The sequence below is a fragment of the Ctenopharyngodon idella genome, chromosome 3 (assembly GCF_019924925.1).
Source record: "Ctenopharyngodon idella isolate HZGC_01 chromosome 3, HZGC01, whole genome shotgun sequence".
NCBI classification, from domain to species: domain Eukaryota; kingdom Metazoa; phylum Chordata; class Actinopteri; order Cypriniformes; family Xenocyprididae; genus Ctenopharyngodon; species Ctenopharyngodon idella.
The window spans coordinates 43,743,157-43,762,036 of NC_067222.1; the positions used below are offsets into that span (position 1 = coordinate 43,743,157).

General features: G+C 39.9%; 1 pseudogene; it reads left to right on the plus strand.

Moving 5' to 3' along the window:
* Positions 1–204: 204 nt before the first annotated feature.
* On the plus strand, positions 205–18,572 carry LOC127509275 (tripartite motif-containing protein 16-like; annotated as a pseudogene).
* Positions 18,573–18,880: the final 308 nt, after the last annotated feature.

Genomic DNA, 18,880 nt, shown 5'->3' on the forward strand with positions numbered 1-18,880 from the left:
CAGTATGTAGAAACATGCATTTCTTATTTGTAAATACAACTCGGTTATTTATGAGCTCTGAACTCATAATTACGATGTTTTGGACTCCACTTAAAGGCCACATAAACACAGCAGGAAAGTGACTCTCCTTGACCAGGAATGAGGAAGCTGCTTTACAGACACGCCTGTTTTCCACACGTCACTCAACACAGAAGCAGGAAACTATTTCAGCTCCTCAGTTCAGGGAAACAGAAACTGAAAGTATTGTTGAGCTGTTGTGTGTTTGTGTCTCTCTCTATTCATGCAGTAAAATGGCAGAAGCCAGGATTTCTCAGGATGAGTTCATGTGTCCAGTGTGTCTGGATCTCCTGAAGGATCCAGTGGCCATTCCCTGTGGACACAGTTACTGTAAGAGCTGTATTACAGGCTGCTGGGATCAGGAGGATGAGAAGAGAGTCTACAGCTGTCCTCAGTGCAGACAGACCTTCAGTCCAAGACCTGCTTTAGGTAAAAACACCATTCTGGCTGAAATGGTGGAGAAACTGAAGAAGACTAAACTTCCTGCTGACTGTTACGCTGAAGCTGGAGACGTGCAGTGTGACGTCTGTACTGGAAGAAAATACAAAGCTGTCAAGTCCTGTCTGGTGTGTCTGGAATCTTACTGTCAAACTCATTTTGACCGTCATGAGGAATATCACTCTCGTAAGCCACACAAAGTGATTGATGCCACTGGACGACTGCAGGACATGATTTGCCGTAAACATGATAAAGAGCTAGACATGTTCTGTATCACTGATCAACAATGCATCTGTGTGCGGTGTAAGGAGTATGAACATAAAAACCACAACACTGTATCAACTGCAGCACAGAGGACAGAGAAACAGGTATGAACTGAGAGAGATTGTTCACACAGAAATGAAATTGCTGTCTTCATTTACTCAGCGTCATGCCGCTCAAAACTGTTTTGACTGACTTTCTTCTGGGGAATGTAAAAGATGATATTTTGAAGAATGTCTCATCCATTTTAGTCTATACATTGAAGTTTCAAGCTCTAAAAAGGAGACAAAAGCATAAAAATAATCTAAACAACTCCAATGGTTAAAATATAGCTGCAAGCAGCAATTACGGGGCCAAGCACAAAAGCGGCACATCAAGCCAGCCAACATGGCTGTGAGCATCAGACCAACTGCAACAGTGAGCAATTAAAGACCTATTAAGATCATTTTAGGCAAAAGAGCTGAAAAATTATAAATACAGTCAATAATAAAGATTTACTGGTTTATCACTTTCGACCAATAGGTGGTGCTGTGACCAAATTAATGTGGTATGGTCAGAGTGAGGTGACAATGACACTTGCTAAGGATATGACTTCCATGAAAATAAGTCAACCAGATCAAAAGTTATAAGCATATGAAAAAACAAAAAATTCTCCACTAGGTGGCGCTGGTCCAAAGCTTCTCAGGCTCCTTCAGGGCATTGTGCTGATGACCCAAACCGAGTTTTGTAACGATACGCTAATGCGTTCATAAAATACAGTATTTTCAAACTAAATTCAAAATGGCTGTTGGCCAAAATGGCCGATATGGGGAAATTGGATATCATTTGACTCAGTATGATGCCCTGAATCTAAAAAGACCATATGATTTTTGGACAAACCTATCGGAAGCTATAAGCAAAAATAGTCATTTTTTGTAGCTCCAGACCAGTAGGTGGCGCTGCACCGAAACTCAGCATGTAGTCTCTGGTCATGCTTGGGAAGACATGTACCAAGTTTGGTCTGAATATGATAAAGCATTGCAGAGATACAGCCTTGAGTCCAATTTGGGTGCTCTATGTTAAATTAATTTGCGTGTTATTTGAGAATGCTTGAGTTTACCAGAAAGCTTTTGATAGCTTTTTGTCAGCATGGACTGAAGATGATCTGATTTGATTTTCATGAAAATCAAACAAATCATCTAGGACTAGTTCGAAAAGGTAGATTTTTCGCAAAATTCAACATGGCGAAAAAACCATTAGTTGAAACCTAACATGTTTGGTATCGTTGGACTCAGTAGGGATTCAGGAGTGTAAGGAGATGACTCCCGTGAAAATGGGTTGACCACACCCAAAGTTATAAGCATTTGAATATATGATTTTACCACTAGGTGGCGCTGGTCCGAAACTTCTCAGGCTACTTCAGGGCCTTGTGCTGATGACCCATACCAAGTTTCGTAACGATATGCTAATGCGTTCATAAAATACAGCATTTTAGCACAAAATTCAAAATGGCCGACGGCCAAAATGGCTGATATGGGAAAATTGGATATCATTCGACTCGTCATGATCTAAATCTAATGAGACCAAATTTTTGGACCAACCCATCAGAAGTTATAAGCAAAAATAGCCATTTTTCGTATCTCCGGACCAGTAGGTGGTGCTATGCCGAAACGCTGCATGTTGCCTCTGGTCATGCTTGTGATGAAATGTACCACGTTTGGTCTGAATACGATAATGCGTTGTGGAGATATAGCCTCAAATCTGATTTGGTGAGCATGGTCTCAAGATGCTCTGGTTCAATTTTCGTGAAAATCGGAGTAATGGCCTAGCATGAGTTCGAAAAAGTAGGTTTTTCGGAAAAATCAAAATGGCGGGAAAATTTTCATGACGTCATAGGGTGCAATCGAATCGGCTTGAGCCAAGGAATCAGAGGAAAAAAGAAACAAAAATTTTGGTTCTAGCCCTTACAGTTCAAAAGTTATTAGCATAAACATGAATGAAACTTTGGACAGTTATCTAACTCAGTTATTTGAGTTAGAGACTCCAAATTTGCTATGGACACAGTTGAGACTGGCCTCTATCAGTGTGCCAAATTTCACAGCTTTTTAGCATACGGTTCTATGGGATGCCATAGACTTCAAGAGCGGAATAATAATAATAATAGTAATAGTAAGAAAACTAACGATTACAATAGGTTCCTTTGTACCTTCGGTGCTTGGCCCCTAAAAAAAGAAGTGCTCTTAATTGCATTGGCATGCACTCTTAGTGTACTTCAAATTAAAACTATATTTAAGAAAAGAAAAGAAAAAAAACTGTACTTAGAGATAATAAAATATTAATGAAATGAAAGTCCAAGTGCACTTAAAGAGGGACACTTTCATGACTATGTTTCATAAGTACGCTTTATAAAGTACACTTTGTAATAATGTCAAATTATTATTTTTTTTTTACTTAAGTTTTACTTTAAAGTACATTTTAATAATACTTCATATTTCAATTTAACTCTTTTGTCATGCGATAAAGAAGTGTAGTTTAGTTTGATGTGCTGACATATTAAAGCACATGTAAAGTACTTCATTATAATTAAAACTGTAGTGTTTTATTCAATATATTTATAGCTACTAAAGATTAAATGTACTACAGTACAACTTAATTTTTACAGTATATATTAATTTACCATGCATGCTTGTCAGTACATTTGACAGTACACTATTTATTTTTACACATACTTCAAGACAATAGAATTATGAAATTACATATGAAGATGTATTTCAGTTCTAAGTGGGTCAAAAAAGTTCAGCTAATTGCTTATAATATAAATGTAAAATATAATACATTTTCATTTAATGGCAATTAACATGCAATTATGTGCCTTACACTTAATTATATGAACCAATGAGGTTTGGTGTTATTGACGTGTCACCATATTTTATTTGGCCTCTGTAAACAGCCGATACATTCTTCAAAATATCTTCTGTGTCTCACAATAGATAGAAAGTCATACAGGTTTGTAACGACATGAGGGAGAGTAAATGATGACAGAATTCAAACTTTAGGGTGAAGTATTCATATAAAACTAGATACTGATGAAATATTGCTGACATTTCAGTTTCATATGCATTCATAATCTCATTTCAGGAAACTATGAATCTGTAGTTTGAATTTACAGTATAAACTTATCATGCTAGATCTTTAACCCTCCACCAATTCTGGATTCATTAGTGATAACAGTTCTATGTGTCATTTCCTGTTATTGGTTTGTCCTCCAGAAACAGCTGAAGGAGATGCAGATAAAAATCCATCAGAGAATCCAGCAGAGACAGAAAGATCTTCAGCAGCTGAGAGAGGCTGTGGAGTCTCATAAGGTGAGTCTGGAGAAGAAGAGGAGTTTGAGAGATCTCAGTTTGGACTCTGTCAGTCCCTCTGAAGCCACTGTGTGATTGTGATGTGTGTCCTAACAGCGCTCTGCACAGACAGCAGTGGAGGACAGTGAGAGGATCTTTACTGAGCTCATCCTGCTCCATTGAGAGAAGCCGCTCTGAGGTCACACAGCGGATCAGAGATCAGGAAAAGGCTGCAGTGAGTCGAGCTGAAGGACGACTGGAGCGACTGGAGCAGGAGATCAATGATCTGAGGAGGAGAGACGCTGAGCTGGAGCAGCTTTCACACACACATGATCACATCCATTTCCTGCAGGTAACAGAGATCTAGAAGAACAGGATCATAGTGGACTTGAGCAAGAGAAACATTTCATGAGAGCAGAACGAGCCGTTGACTGAGATGTTGTCAGGAATTCAGTCAGATTCAGTCCAGTGTTGTGTTTTGTGTTTGAGCTCTTTTTTCCAGAATAAATATTTAGGTGGCAAACACAATTAACTAATTTTTCCTTTTGATTTCTTCTGTCTTGATGAAATCAGTGAACTGGATGGTGTCAATTTCCACCCAACTAGATTTATCATCAACTTTTTAATTAAATCTTTTATTTCTACTACAATATTTTCAATTATTGTTACCAAAATTGGGTCAGGTGATCTCAAAACCTAATCAAAACCTGGTCTTGGGATCAAGCCTTAATGGTCCTTGTGAAGTTTCAGAGCCACTAACCAGTCAAAAAAAATCACTCAAATGAAATTAGTAATTAATTTATAGGGAATTTTAAAAGAGTCACTTATTTTACGACCGAGCAACTGAATTGTCCAGCGTTCATTTGCACGGGCCGTATAATAAGCTCTGTAGCGGATATGAATATCCAACTATCGTGAAAACACTATTTATTAGCAAGGTAACATAGATTGGCAGTTTAAGACATTAAATTTGTAAGCACATAAGACAAGACACTTCTCTTTAAAATTATAAATAAGACTTTATTGATTATTCTAACACATAAACTAATATCTAGCACAAACACACACACACACACACACACACACATTCACATGAGTTGCAGAAAGAAAGGAAGTGAGGAAAGAATGAGTTTTAACATTTACATTTACATTTACTCATTTGGCAGACGCTTTTATCCAAAGCGACTTACAAGTGAGGAATACAACAAGCGAGTCGTCATGACGAGGCAAATAGACACAAAAGGCAAATAGACACAAAACACACATTAGGTTTGCAGTGTGTGTGTGTGTTCACTACTCACTGCAAACCGTGGACCACACACCACAAACACCCGGACCAGTGGGCAGCCATTATGCTGTGGCACTTTGGGAGCGATTAGGGGTTAGGTGTCTTGCTCTAGTGCACCTCCTGTCGGTGCTGGAATCGAACCAGCAACCTTTGGGTTACCCGTCGGATTCGCTAACCATTAGGCTACGACATTAGGCTGACATTAAGAGAGTGAAATGATGAAAGTTTCTAGCAATATTTGCATTTCATAAGACCTGATCTGAATGAACCATCAATCATTAATTTATCCCTTTTGTCGCTGCTTAGGTGTGTTATTAGACTTTATATCACTGCACCAGTTCAGCTAGAATCTGAAGTTACTTGCATTTGTCGTTTGTGTCTTTAAATGGGGATTCCCTTTGTCATCATCTCTGGCTTGGAGAAAGGTGTTTCCCAGGTTCATTGCTGAAGGTCTTTTCGGGTCCGGATTGATGTTGTGGGAAGCCAGTCACATTCTGGTGTGCTGGCAGATGAATGGAGTCTCCCTCGTGGCTGAAGTTAGAAGTTTTGAGGCGGCCAAAGACCATAGCATTGTTGATTAAACTTTGCAGCAAAACTTAACTTGAACACGAGACTCTCAACGGAAAGGAAAGAAAACTAAATAAAATAAGGGAAAGTGAGTGAGACGAGAGTAAGTTGGATGGCTTGAATGAAACTGCTTGTCTGCTCTTCATCGTCTGCTCGTCATTGTCTTTTTTCTTTGTCTCAACTTATTCTACTGATCCAACTGCTCTTTGTCATTCTGATCTGACTATTTAAACTTGTCCCACCTCTTTAAGGACTTCTGACCAATTAGGTATCATCTTTGTTTCAGAGGTTGCTTTTCTCCTCCCCTGATCATAAACTAAATGTTATCTCATGGTCTCTTAAATTCCAGCTCTCAGCAGAGAATACAGAGAGTACAGTTTAGACATGATTTCTATAAAAAGAATACGATACATTTTACACAGATTTCATTCAAGCCAAAATTTGAATTGTAAATAGAGATTTGCATTCATACCAGACAAGGCACACTTTCAATCAAACCTTCAATAGTTCTAAGCATGACTGGTCACATGTATAATATGTAGACATGAAATAGAATTATGCAGTTGAAAGATGTTTGATAACAAGTCCGTTTAGAATTGTTTTGGAACAATTTGATGTAGTTTATTTGTATAAACAGTCCTTGTGATTTTTTCTGTGGATTTCAAGTTAGTGTCATTCAGAGGTCACGCCTGCATCTTCTCTCTGTCTCAGGAGATCAAAAGACTTTGACGTTATCTTCTTGCAGCTCAAGTTGCATTGTCTTTTCAACCATGTGGTCTTTTACAAATTGCTTAAGTTTGTTGTTTTGGAATCTGGAGTGTTGAGATGAGTTTTGTATGGAGTTATGTTTGAATGAATCATATGGAGGATTTTTTTTTTTTTTGTCTGGCTCGTACTCAGTTCCTACAAAAGTTACAAATAATGGTCAATCTACTTGTAGACTTTGATCTGCTTTTCCTCTGGAAATCTTCTCAATCCTACAATGTGACTCCATTGATCTGCTCAACCTGTTACACAGACATTTATGATCTTAGCAGATGTTTTACTATCCAAACTATTTCCTAGAAAGTTCACACATAGTCCCTTGTGAAAAAGAAGTGTGCTTAATTGTACTGAATGTGCACTCAATTACTTAAAATCTTAGAAAGTATAAGTTAAAAAAAAAGAATATTCCCAGAATAAATTATATATTAAATATACAGTAGATTAACCCTTATTAAATTAAATTTTGTTCTTTGATTAACATTAATGACAGACATCACAGCAACTGGTTTATTAGGCTGCTGTGACTTTAAGATCTGCCGCTGCCAAACATGACACGGATCTGACACACATCTCATTTTCTCACAACAGTTCATTTAAGACTGCTTTTTATGAGGACACTCGACAAAACGGCATTTTGGCATAATTCTGTGTGTTATTGTTTGTTCAAGCGCGAAAGAGAACTCGATACTGACGCGTCTTTCTGTGCACATGTGTCATGTGAGTCACAGACAGCTGACTTGTCGTGCTTGAATGGTTTAAATACATTTGTGTGAATAAGAGCATGATCATATAATGTAATGCTAGCCAAATTATGACGAAAAAATGGATGCTGCGTTAAATAGCGTATTTTAATGCATTAAACTGAAAAAAAAAAATGTAAATGTAAACTATAATACATTCATTTAATTAAAAGACTTATTTTAATTATAATTTGAAAAATAATTAAAAGGTTAGTTTACACAAAAATGAAAATTCAGTCATTAACTACTCACCCTCACGTTGTTCCAAACCCATAAGACCTTCATTCACACAAATTAAGATATTTTTGATGAAATCCGAGAGCTTTCTGGCCTCCAATAGACTGCAACACAACTACCACTTTCAAGGCCTAGAAAGGTAGTAATAACATTGTTAAAATAGTCCATGTGACTACAGTGGTTCAACCTTAATGTTACGAAGCAATGAGAATACTTCTTGTGTGCAAAAAACAAACAAAAAATATACGACTTTATTCAACAAATTCTTCTCTTACATGTCAGTCTCCTACGCTTTTGACATAGTAAACACAGTGTTCTACGTCAGAATGCCGGCTTCAAATACTAGAGTTTGTAGTATTAAATAATGAATATGAGAAGAAAGTATCTGATTGTGTGAAAGTGTTGGATTGAGGTGAGTTACTGAAGATCAACAAGAGCTGCACAGATCTGATCTAGAGCAGGTTATTGGCTGAAGTGTGGAGCTGATGAGTTTTGATTTCTGTTTTCTGTAGAGTTTCCAGTCTCTCTCAGCACCTCCTGAATCTACAGACGAACCCGACGAACCCTTCAGTTCTTTCTTCTCTTTTGATGGCATGAGAGAATCTGTCCGTCAGCTGAGAGAAAAACTGGAGGATTTGTGCAAAGAGGAGATCAAGAAGATCTCTGACAGAGGTAAAGTCCTGTGCCTTGATTATACAAACATGTGTAGAAAGATCCTAAATGTGAACGTACAACAGTTTCTGAAAAGATCCTGCGATTTATTAAAGGTCCATTTGAACACAAACACACACATGCACACACACACACACTCAAAATAAAAAAAAAAAAAAACCTCATTGGATGAACTCAATTTAATTGAGGGCATTTTATCAAATACAGTTTAAATGAAATTGATTCATTTATAAAAAAAAAATTTTTTTATGTTTGTCCAACTCAAACTAAAACATTTAGTTGGACACAACTTGGGTTAGATGTCTTTATTTAAAAGTCATAAAAACAGGTATAAAACAGTTATTTACTGTAAAACAACCACAATATTAAAAACAATGGAAATATGCACTAGCTGTCAAAGTGGTCAATATGAAAAATAAACCAATTAGCCAACGTTTTTATCCATAGCAACTTAAAAATAAGGAATACAAACAATTCATCTTAAGGAGGCAAAAACACGAGAAGTGCTAAAAAAATACAAAGATTCAAACATTGTTCAGAATAGTACAAACTAGAACAGAGAGGGATTTAATAGTGAAAGCATAGTGTCAGCAGGATGCCATTAAGTGTTCATGGAAGAGATGAGTTTTCAGTTATTTCTTGAATATTGTCAGGGATTCAGCTGTCCAGTTAGGGTTAGAGAGATTGCACATGTTCGAAGAGTGTTGCAGTAGTCCAGTCTAGAAATGACAAGGGCCTGGATGATAAGTTGTATTGGATGCTCCGTTAGGAAGGGCCTGATCTTCCTGGTATAGTGCAGTGCAAACTTAAATGACCAAGCTGTCTTTATAATGTGGTCTCTGAACGTTAGCTGTCATCAAAGATTACCACAAGATTTTTGGTGGATCAGGATGGAATTACAGTTGATGAAATTATGCTGAATCGTAGGAGTGGCTGGAAAGACGAAAACTTCTGTCTTTGCCAGATTGAGTTGCAGGTGATGTTCTTGTATCCATGCCGAGATGTCCACCAGGCAGTCCAAGATCTGTGTAGCTACTGTCAGATCATCAGCCTGAAATGAAAAGTAAAGCTGTGTGTCATCAGCATAGCAATGGTAGGAGAATACATGTACCTTTATGATAGAATACAATACTGGTCAAAAGTTTGGACATGTTACTATTTTTAATGTTTTTTAAAGAGGTCTCTTATGCTCATCAAGCCTACATACAGAAAAAAAAAAAACAGTAATAATGTGAAACATTATTAATATTTAATTATTAAATATAACAATTTAATATTTTTATTTTGATATGCTTTAAAATATAATTTATTTCTGTGATGCAAAGCTGAATTTTCTGCATCACTACTCCAGTCTTCAGTGTCACATGATCCTTCAGAAATCATTCTAATATGATTTATTAGCAATGTTGGAAACAGTTGTGCTGCTTAATATTTTTTATAACCCATGGTACTTTTTTTTCAGGATTCTTTGGTGAATAAGAAGTTAAATAACAGCATTTATTGAAATAAATGCAGCCTTGATCAGCATAAGAGTTAAAAACAGTAAAGTGTCACTGTGTAACTTTTGACCGGTATTGTATATGAATATATGGAGAAGGGAGGAGTCCCAGCACTGACCCTTCAGGTACCCCTGTAACTAGTGCTTGAAAGACCTACCTGTGAGATTCACACCAGCAATGTACAGTTCCTGTGATACCCAGCGATGAGAGCGTGGACAAAAGTATCTGATGGCTAACGGTGTCAATCCAGTTGTGCCAATCTGTGGAAAGCCAGGAAAAAAAAAAAAAAAAAATTAAAATTATATATATATATATATATATATATATATACACACACACACACACACACACTGTGCAAAAGTCTTAGACATGTTAGTATTTTCACAACCTTCACAATCTTTTGCTGTTGTGTGTCAATGGGAAATTTACATTTACAAAAATATTCATTTTGCCATTAATTGTAATAACCCATTGAGATTTTTGTATGCACAAGGTGTCTGACAACAGCCGGTATGATCTGATCTCACCATCATCGAATCTGTCTGTGATTACATGAAGAAACAGAAAGAACTAAGACAGACTAAATCCAGAAGAACTGCAGCAACGTCTCCACGACACTTGAAGAAACCTGCCTGCAAAGCTACCTGAAAAATGATGCCCAAGTGTACCTGGACAAAAGCTGTTTTAAACGCAAAGGGTGATCATACCAAATATTGATTTTATTTAGTTAATAGAAGTTAATTGATAAATAAAATCTATTTATGACATTATTTATGAAAGTGTCCTGACTTAACAGCATTTTTACACACGTGCCTAAAAATTTTCACAATACTGTAGCTTTGCAGGTCGGTTTCTTTAAGCATCTTGGAGATGTTGCTGCAGTTCTTCTGGATTTAGTCTGTCTCTGTTCTTTCTGTTTCTTCATGTAATCACAGACAGACTCGATGATGGTGAGATCAGATCATAGCAGCTGTTGTCAGACTCCTTGTGCATACAAAAATTTCACTGGATTATTACAATTAATGGAAAAAATTAATGTTTAGAAATGTAAACTGATATTTCTGACTGACACACTATAGCAAGAGATATAAATGCCACAATGTGAAAAAGATTTTATTTGAACATTAACGTTACTCGTATGAAAACAGATGCTTTTGATTACATGGTAATATTTAATACAGAGTCTCAATTCTAATGCTCCCAATAACACAGGAAAAAAAACAAAAAAAAACACACACACACACAAGACTTCACATCAGAGACACAGATCCATCATTTTAACAAAAAACAACAAAAAATCTAGATATGTAGGGTTTGCGATGTTATAAAATGGCAGGAATGCCACAGAACTAACGTTAGCTAAGCTAAAGTGTGCAGCGGTGACTTTGATGAGCCTAGTGACACTCAAACTGAAAAAGGTGCTGGGATAAAGTATGAGGCATGCATCATTAGTTTTGGAAATATTGTTAGCCATAAATTAATTTGTATCTCTTTGTTCCCTGGGCTAGCAAACTTTATTTGAATTGAGTAACGTAAATTAGTCAATCGCAAGCCGATGTATTCAATGAATGAAATCAAGCCAGCCAGTAAGCGAGAAGTCAAATTCCGAACTGTTACACTGGTCTTGCTCACTAACAATGCTATTTTGCTTATAATAATGTCTTTTGATAATAATGAAAAATATTTGTTTCCCTATAAAATTGTAACGATCGGTCCTCTGAAGGCGAGCTTGATGAACCCAAGTGCAGTTTATTGTAACAAAGTGAACAAACAAACAAAGCACCACTTGACATGAACAGACTTGATGATGAGCAGACTTGGCAAAGAGCAGACTTGAACATGAGCAGACTTGACTTGACTATAAGACTCATCTACAGCAGGGTTACAATAACAATACACGACAAAGTAACATGAGGAAGACAGTGGCTTTAAATACAAGAACTAAGTGAACACATGACTATGGCAACCAATGAGCAAGTGACACAAGGAACAAGGAAACCAATGACAGAACAGAACTGAAAACCACATGACCGTAAATAACCAATGAGAACATGACACATAGACTAAGGGAGAACATGAGGAGCAAGGGAAGCATGACACAAACAAGCAACATAAACCAAACTACAAAATAAAAGACATAAAATCATAAACAAGAACATCACCCAAAACAAGACATTACAAAAAATATGCGATAGTTGCACTTTCTTTTCTAAATAACATCTAACAACAAAGATATCTGGTCAAACTTTCAAGCAATATTAACTGGACCTATTTTCTTCATAAAGAAATCACACAAAAGGTTTTGCTAACTTGTTAAAATAATTTGCTAATCTTCATAAAAGATGAAGATGACAGGGTGGACGACAGGATGACAGGGTGGACAACAAGATGACAGGGTGGACAAAGACTTTAATGGGTGAATTAAACGGGAATATCAGAGAAACAACAGGAACAAGAAGAAACCCTTAAACAATATATGATATTCTAAGTATTAAACTAAAACTGCTCACTTGATTTGTTTAAAACTGTGACTTCGAGCAGATATTCAGGAAAACAGTACTTTTTCTTGTGTGATTGCTTAACTATATTATATGATATAAATATAAGACAAAAACCCAGTTGGGGCATTTTTTATCCTCATATCTTGAATTTTAGGCACATTCTAACTATATTCTAACAGGCTGCATCACACAGTGAGTCTTTGTCTTACATCATCTTCCATCACTATGAAACTGCATGCCATGTAAGCTGGCTTACAGGTCTTGGCCGGGGCAGGGTGCACTAAATGCGTTAATTTCAATGTGTTATTTTTTAAAGAAAGACCAAATGGTGGTGGGGATGTCACTGACTACATCAGTTATTTAAGGGGCGTTTACCCCAAAATGACAGGGTGGACAGCAATTTCAGGGACACATGCAAAGTGCTTAATATTATTATAAAAATAGAATATAAATGATCAAAATGACTTGTTTTATCAAATAATTTTTTGAGGACAATAAGAACATTCAAAAAGTTTTTGAATTTTTTGTCATTTAGTCAGTTTTTACACTCACTGAAGTTAGCTGAGCAATGTCTGGGACATGACAAAATCGTATACATCCAATCAAAGAAAATAGTATAAAATGAGAAAAACACATTTCAAGAGACTTATCATTGTACTTGTATGTGTGTAAATGTTTGGCCATTTATAATAAAACCTCATAATTTCATTATTTTGCATTATATTCATGATGACTGAGCGATTCTGATGAGAACACCAAAAGGCACTTTATAGTGATATTGACCCTGGGATGTGAATGGCATGAAGCGACCTCAGATGCTTCTGACTCCATAGCAAGAGATGGTGGGCGAGTTGCAACATGCGACGGGAGCGTAGACCACCCTGATGGTTGATGAACGCAACGGCCGCAGTGCTGTCCGAGCGGACCAGTATGTGTTTGTCTGTCAACAGCTCCTTGAAGCAGCCCAGTGCAAGATGTACTGCTAGCAACTCGAGGCAATTGATATGCCAATGCAGTTGAGGCCCCGTCCACAGACCTGATACTGCATGCCCGTTGTACGTGGCTCCCCACCCGGTGGCAGAAGCATCTGTGTATACCACAGCATGCCTGGACACTTGTTCGAGGGGAACTCCTGCCCGCAGGAATGAAGGGTCCGACCACTGAGTGAGGGTGCGACGGCAGTTCGGTGTCACGGGGACACAGAACGTACCGCGCTGCCACGCCCATCTCGGGACCCGGCCGTGGAGCCAGTGCTGAAGCGGCCTCATATGAAGCAATCTGAGCAGCATGACTGCGGCTGCCATATGCCCCAGGAGCCTCTGAAAAAGTTTCAGTGGGGCCGCTGTCCTGCGCTTGAGCGTACTCAGGCAGTTCAACACTGACTGGACACGCTCCTCTGTGAGGCGCGCTGTCTGGGCGACTGAGTCCAGTTCCATACCGAGATAAGAGATCCTCTGCCCGGATAGATAAGAGATCCAACTGCTCTTGTCCCAGTTGACCCGAAGACCCAACCGGCTGAAGTGAGCTAACACCATGTTCACACAACTACTCCCGCGAGCTGGCCAGAATGAGCCAGTCGTCAAGGTAGTTGAGAATGCGAACGCCCTGTTCCTTGAGCGGAACAATGGCCGCCTCCACAACCTTCATAAAGACGCGGGGCGACAGGGCCAGCCCGAAGGGTAGGACTTTGTACTGATATGCCCGACCCTTGAACGCAAACCGTAGGAAGGGTCTGTGTCGAGGCAGAATCGAGACATGAAAGTACACGTCCTTCAGGTCAATCGCTGCGAACCAATCCTGAGGACGGATGCATTCAAACATGCATTTCTGTGTAAGCATCTCGAACGGCAGCCTGAGAAGGGACCGATTCAGGACACGCAGATTCAGGATTGGCCGTAACCCACTGCCTTTCTTGGGTACAATGAAGTAGGGGCTGTAGAACCCTAACTTCATATCGGCTGGAGGGACCGGCTCGATTGCATCCTTCGCCAGGAGGACAGCAATCTCCGCCCGGAGAACAGGAGCACTGTCCAGGGACACGCGAGCGTAATGGACATGCCTGAACACCGGGGGGCGCCGGGCGAACTGAATTGCATAGCCGAGTCTGATAGTATGAATGAGCCAGCGGGACGGGCTGGGAAGCGCTAACCAGGCCTCCAGACTCCGAGCCAGCGGGACCAACAGCACCACAGACGTACCTGCCGTGGGGCAGCGAGGCAGAGTGTTGGGGGCCCGACTCGGACGGCATAGCGGCCCGAAGTGGGGTTGGACTCTGACATATGACAGGGTGTATGGGAGACGGCACCGAAGGGGCGGCCTCGACATTCACACTGCCACCTGCTGGCAAGGTGAGAGGGGGCTGAGGATGGCATGGCATAGCGACGCACACTGCCAGCCGCGCCCTCCTAAAACCTGGAGGATTGGGAAATAGTTCTAATTCTTTGGTACCGCTGGACTCCAGATAGCCAGCGGCGGAACAGAACGGAACCAAAAATTCTCCACCCGGCCCTCCTCCGGGGGAGGGAGCGATGCGGGCATCGTCTCCCGAAGAACTGTCTACCTCTGATCCAGGATGCCCATTTCAGGATCGCTTCTCGCTAACCAACTGGCTTGGCTGCGGACTGAGTTGGCTGGGTTTTAGGCCAGCTTGTGAGATGAGAGCATCGAGAAAGTGCACTTTGACGACAACTCACACCTCTGCAAGGCTAGCCAGGGGTGTTTCTGGACCACCATGGTGGACATCGTCTGGCCAGGGGCCTGCGCTATGACTTGCATCATGCGTAGCTCAACCCCGACTTAGAACTACCCATATGCAATGAGTGCTTTGGCCTTCCACAGACTTGCCAGGGGCCAAGACACATGCAGGGCAGAGGTGGTGTGGCTGTAGCACTGCCACCCCACCACAGAGGGTAGTGAGAGAGAAAAAACTTTTAATGCAGATTATGGCCCTTTTGGCATTCCATATTTGGCACCAAAAGGCTTCCACACTGCCAAGTTTTTCATGCACATCCGGGCTAAGACAGGGGATGGGGCAAGGTGAGTACGTGTCACACTATGCTCCCAGGGGCCCGGGAAAGCATGGTCGTCAACTCTGAATCTGATTCAGCATGAGCACACATCACAACCGTGGGACGCTCAGCCTCATCTTCATTTCCAGAGCCCAACAACCCTCTCTCCAATGTAGCAGTCGACATCTGATCCTCTGCTGGAGCCCTGACTGAAATGCTAGGTTCCCCATGAGAAGGACCCGCAATCCACCCAGAAGCTACCAGTCATGTGGGACAGTGAACGTGGCTGTCTAACTGGACGACACACGGCGCACTGAGCACCGACGTGGCCATGTTGTTACTAAACATAAACCACCCACGAACACAGTCACAGCATGTTTGCGATGTGCTAGAGGAGTGGGGGGCCCACGGAGATAGGCTCGGCGGGTAATGCCCCACTGTGATCCTCTGGTCACCCTGGCTTATTCACCAAAGTAGCACTTTTCTGATTCAGAAAAAGAAAATAGGTGAGGGGACTCCACCTCATTTGAGGCACTCTAGTCTCGATCACGCATCTAGAGTGTCGAACAATGTGCTGGGTTGCCATGGCAGCTCGATGGTACACGGCGCGCTGAGCGCTCAAGCCCTTACGAGAAAGGCAAGACGAACAACGCGTGGAACATGTTCTCTCATGAGAGAACATGAACCACCCACAAACACAGTCTCAGCACGCTAAGCAGACATGAGAGAAAGTGATTGTGGCCGTCAGTGAGGATAGGAAACGACCGCCTCCAGAAACGCACAGACGGAATGACGTCTTGAAAAAGACGCGCTGTCCGTCTGTGAAGCACTTTTAGAAGAGGGAAAGAGACAGCTCTTGTTCTTTGTGCTGAAGCACACAGGGAACAGCCGCGATGTGACTGCAGGTACACCACTCCCTGAGTCACACGCACAGATGAACCGGCCCAAATCGCAAACCAAACGGGGCAAATAATGCTGTGAAAACAGCAGTTGAGAGCTGTATAACAGCTCGAGAAGCTCACTCTGGGAAAGCTCGCGGCCTCGCTGTACGGTGCCTTAACGCTAGCACTGTAGAAGAAAAGCTCTTCAAAGGCTTGAGAAGTCACTCTCAGACTAATAGCAGGAACACACAGGTTGGCTCTGAAGCGAAAGACAGAGTGCGATTGCATCTGCTTCCCTATTTATACCATCTGGCGGGGGCAGTGCGCATTATGCAAATATCGTACGCCAATTCCATTGGCTTGTTTTAGTTTCACTCGAAGCTCATAGGGCTCTCTGGCGATACCCCAATTCATCGGTCACTACTGACGTACGTTGAACGTGACTGACTGAAAGGGAACTTTCGGCATTTTCACATTTTCATTTTACTTTTTACATTTTACATTTAGTATGTTTATTAATCCATTTCCCCCATGAGGACTGCTGGCTGGTCACCACAATGTACTGTAGGTGATCTCAGGTTTTACTATCCTTGTAAGGGCACAATCCAATGTGTGTTTTATAAATGAGGCCACTGGAGATTCATCTGCTCTCAGAAATGATTCTTTATCATCTAATATCATAGTGCATTATATTAGAAATGTCTTAGAAATGAATTTATTTTATCTTGTCATTTCTCTTCACACTGTTCATGTCTGTTGATTTCCAGTTACTTTCATCAACGTGAATCCCAAGACCAGGAACGACTTCCTACAGTGTAAGTCACTGCGAAAACAAGCAGAAAAACTCACCGAATGTGTTCATGTTCTTCCTGTAGAAGGCGAAAGAAATATAATTGATAATTGATCATGTAAATGATGATTAGCACAGGATATCTGGTCAGCTTTACTGAGACACTGATGATACACTGAACATTGAGTCATGAAGAGTTCAGATACATTAAAAGATCAGATTTATAATTCCTGATTCTGATGTGTTTCTCTTCTTTAGATTCCCATCAGCTCACTCTGGATCTGAACACAGTGAATGAAAACCTCTGTCTGTCTGAGAGGAACAGAGTGATTAATAACACTGGCACAGTCCAGCTGTATCCTGATCATCCAGACAGATTTGATTATTATCGTGAGGTGTTGTGTAGAGAGAGTGTGTGTGGACGCTGTTACTGGGAGATTGAGTGGAGTGGGCATAGTGTGGGTATATCAATGTCATATAAGAGCATTAGCAGGAAGGGACGGGCTTATGAGTGTGTGTTTGGATATAATCATCAGTCTTGGAGTTTGGACTGCTATTCCTCCAGATTATCATTCAGACACAATAGAATAGAGACTGTTCTCCCTGTAAAGTCCATTAGCTCTAGAATAGGAGTGTATGTGGATCACAGTGCAGGAACTCTGTCCTTCTACAGCGTCTCTGACACAATGAGCCTCATCCACACAGTCCAGACCACATTCACTCAGCCGCTCTATCCTGGGTTTTGGGTTAGTTCAGGATCATCAGTGAAACTATGTTGATGTTTCAGAACAGATTGTAGAGAGATTTTACCCAGAATTCTTTGAGCTTCATGATAAATCAGTACAGTGAGATGATACAGAGTTACTCATTTTCTCTTCATTACATTAATACAGCTGAACTTCTTAAATAACAGAATAAATGTATGTACTAAATCCTCATAGAAAGAACTGTGTGTGTGTGTGTGTGTGTGTGTGTGTGCTTTTCTCAAGCTGTAATTGTATTGATGGAAATCTCATTTATTGTAGTGACACATAAACACATACATACATACATACATCATTTTTATTATTACTATCAAAAGCACCTTTCAGTTAAATGATCAAACACAGGGTTCATTACAAAATGAACAGATTAAGGATAGTGTGGTTTTGAATAATGAAATAACAGTGGAAAAATGTGGAAAATGACATTAGTAGTGGAGAAAATAGTGTAAAATATGACATTCAGAATGTGAGGAAAATTGTGCTGCAGAAGAAGGGATGAAGGGATGAAGAAGCTCTTTTTGAGATTTCAGATATTGAGTCACAAGTGATGAAATCATGAACTCTTTAGAAGAAATGAATGACTTCCGTGACTCAACGTTTGGTAAAGTTGTTGATAAAAAATGTTTTTTTTTTTTTTTTAGATATGAACATTTTTATAATATCAGTGTTGTTGTTGCAAAAAAAACAGTGAGCTCTGAAGATCTGGATAAAAATAAAATATTCCAGCTGAAAAGATGCTAATGAAATTGAGGAAAATTAAAGTTCAAGTTTACAAAAAATAGTTCCTCTGTGCTTTTTCTTTTCTGTCTCTGTGTTCTCTTGCTTCATGTGTGGAGAGTCGAATCATTAAATATTAAAATTTTTCTCAATTGCGAACACACAATTCATGAAAAAATCACCATTTTCTTACAACTATAACAAACAAAAGTATTTTTTAATGGTCAGATTAGTTGTGCAGTTTTTGGTCAGAACTGCAAATTCCAAATATAATCTCTCACTGTCTCAGTGAAACCACAGCAAAAATAGAATAGAATCTTTATTTATTGCTACATGATCTGGGCTGGTGTCACCATGAACTTAGTATAGGAC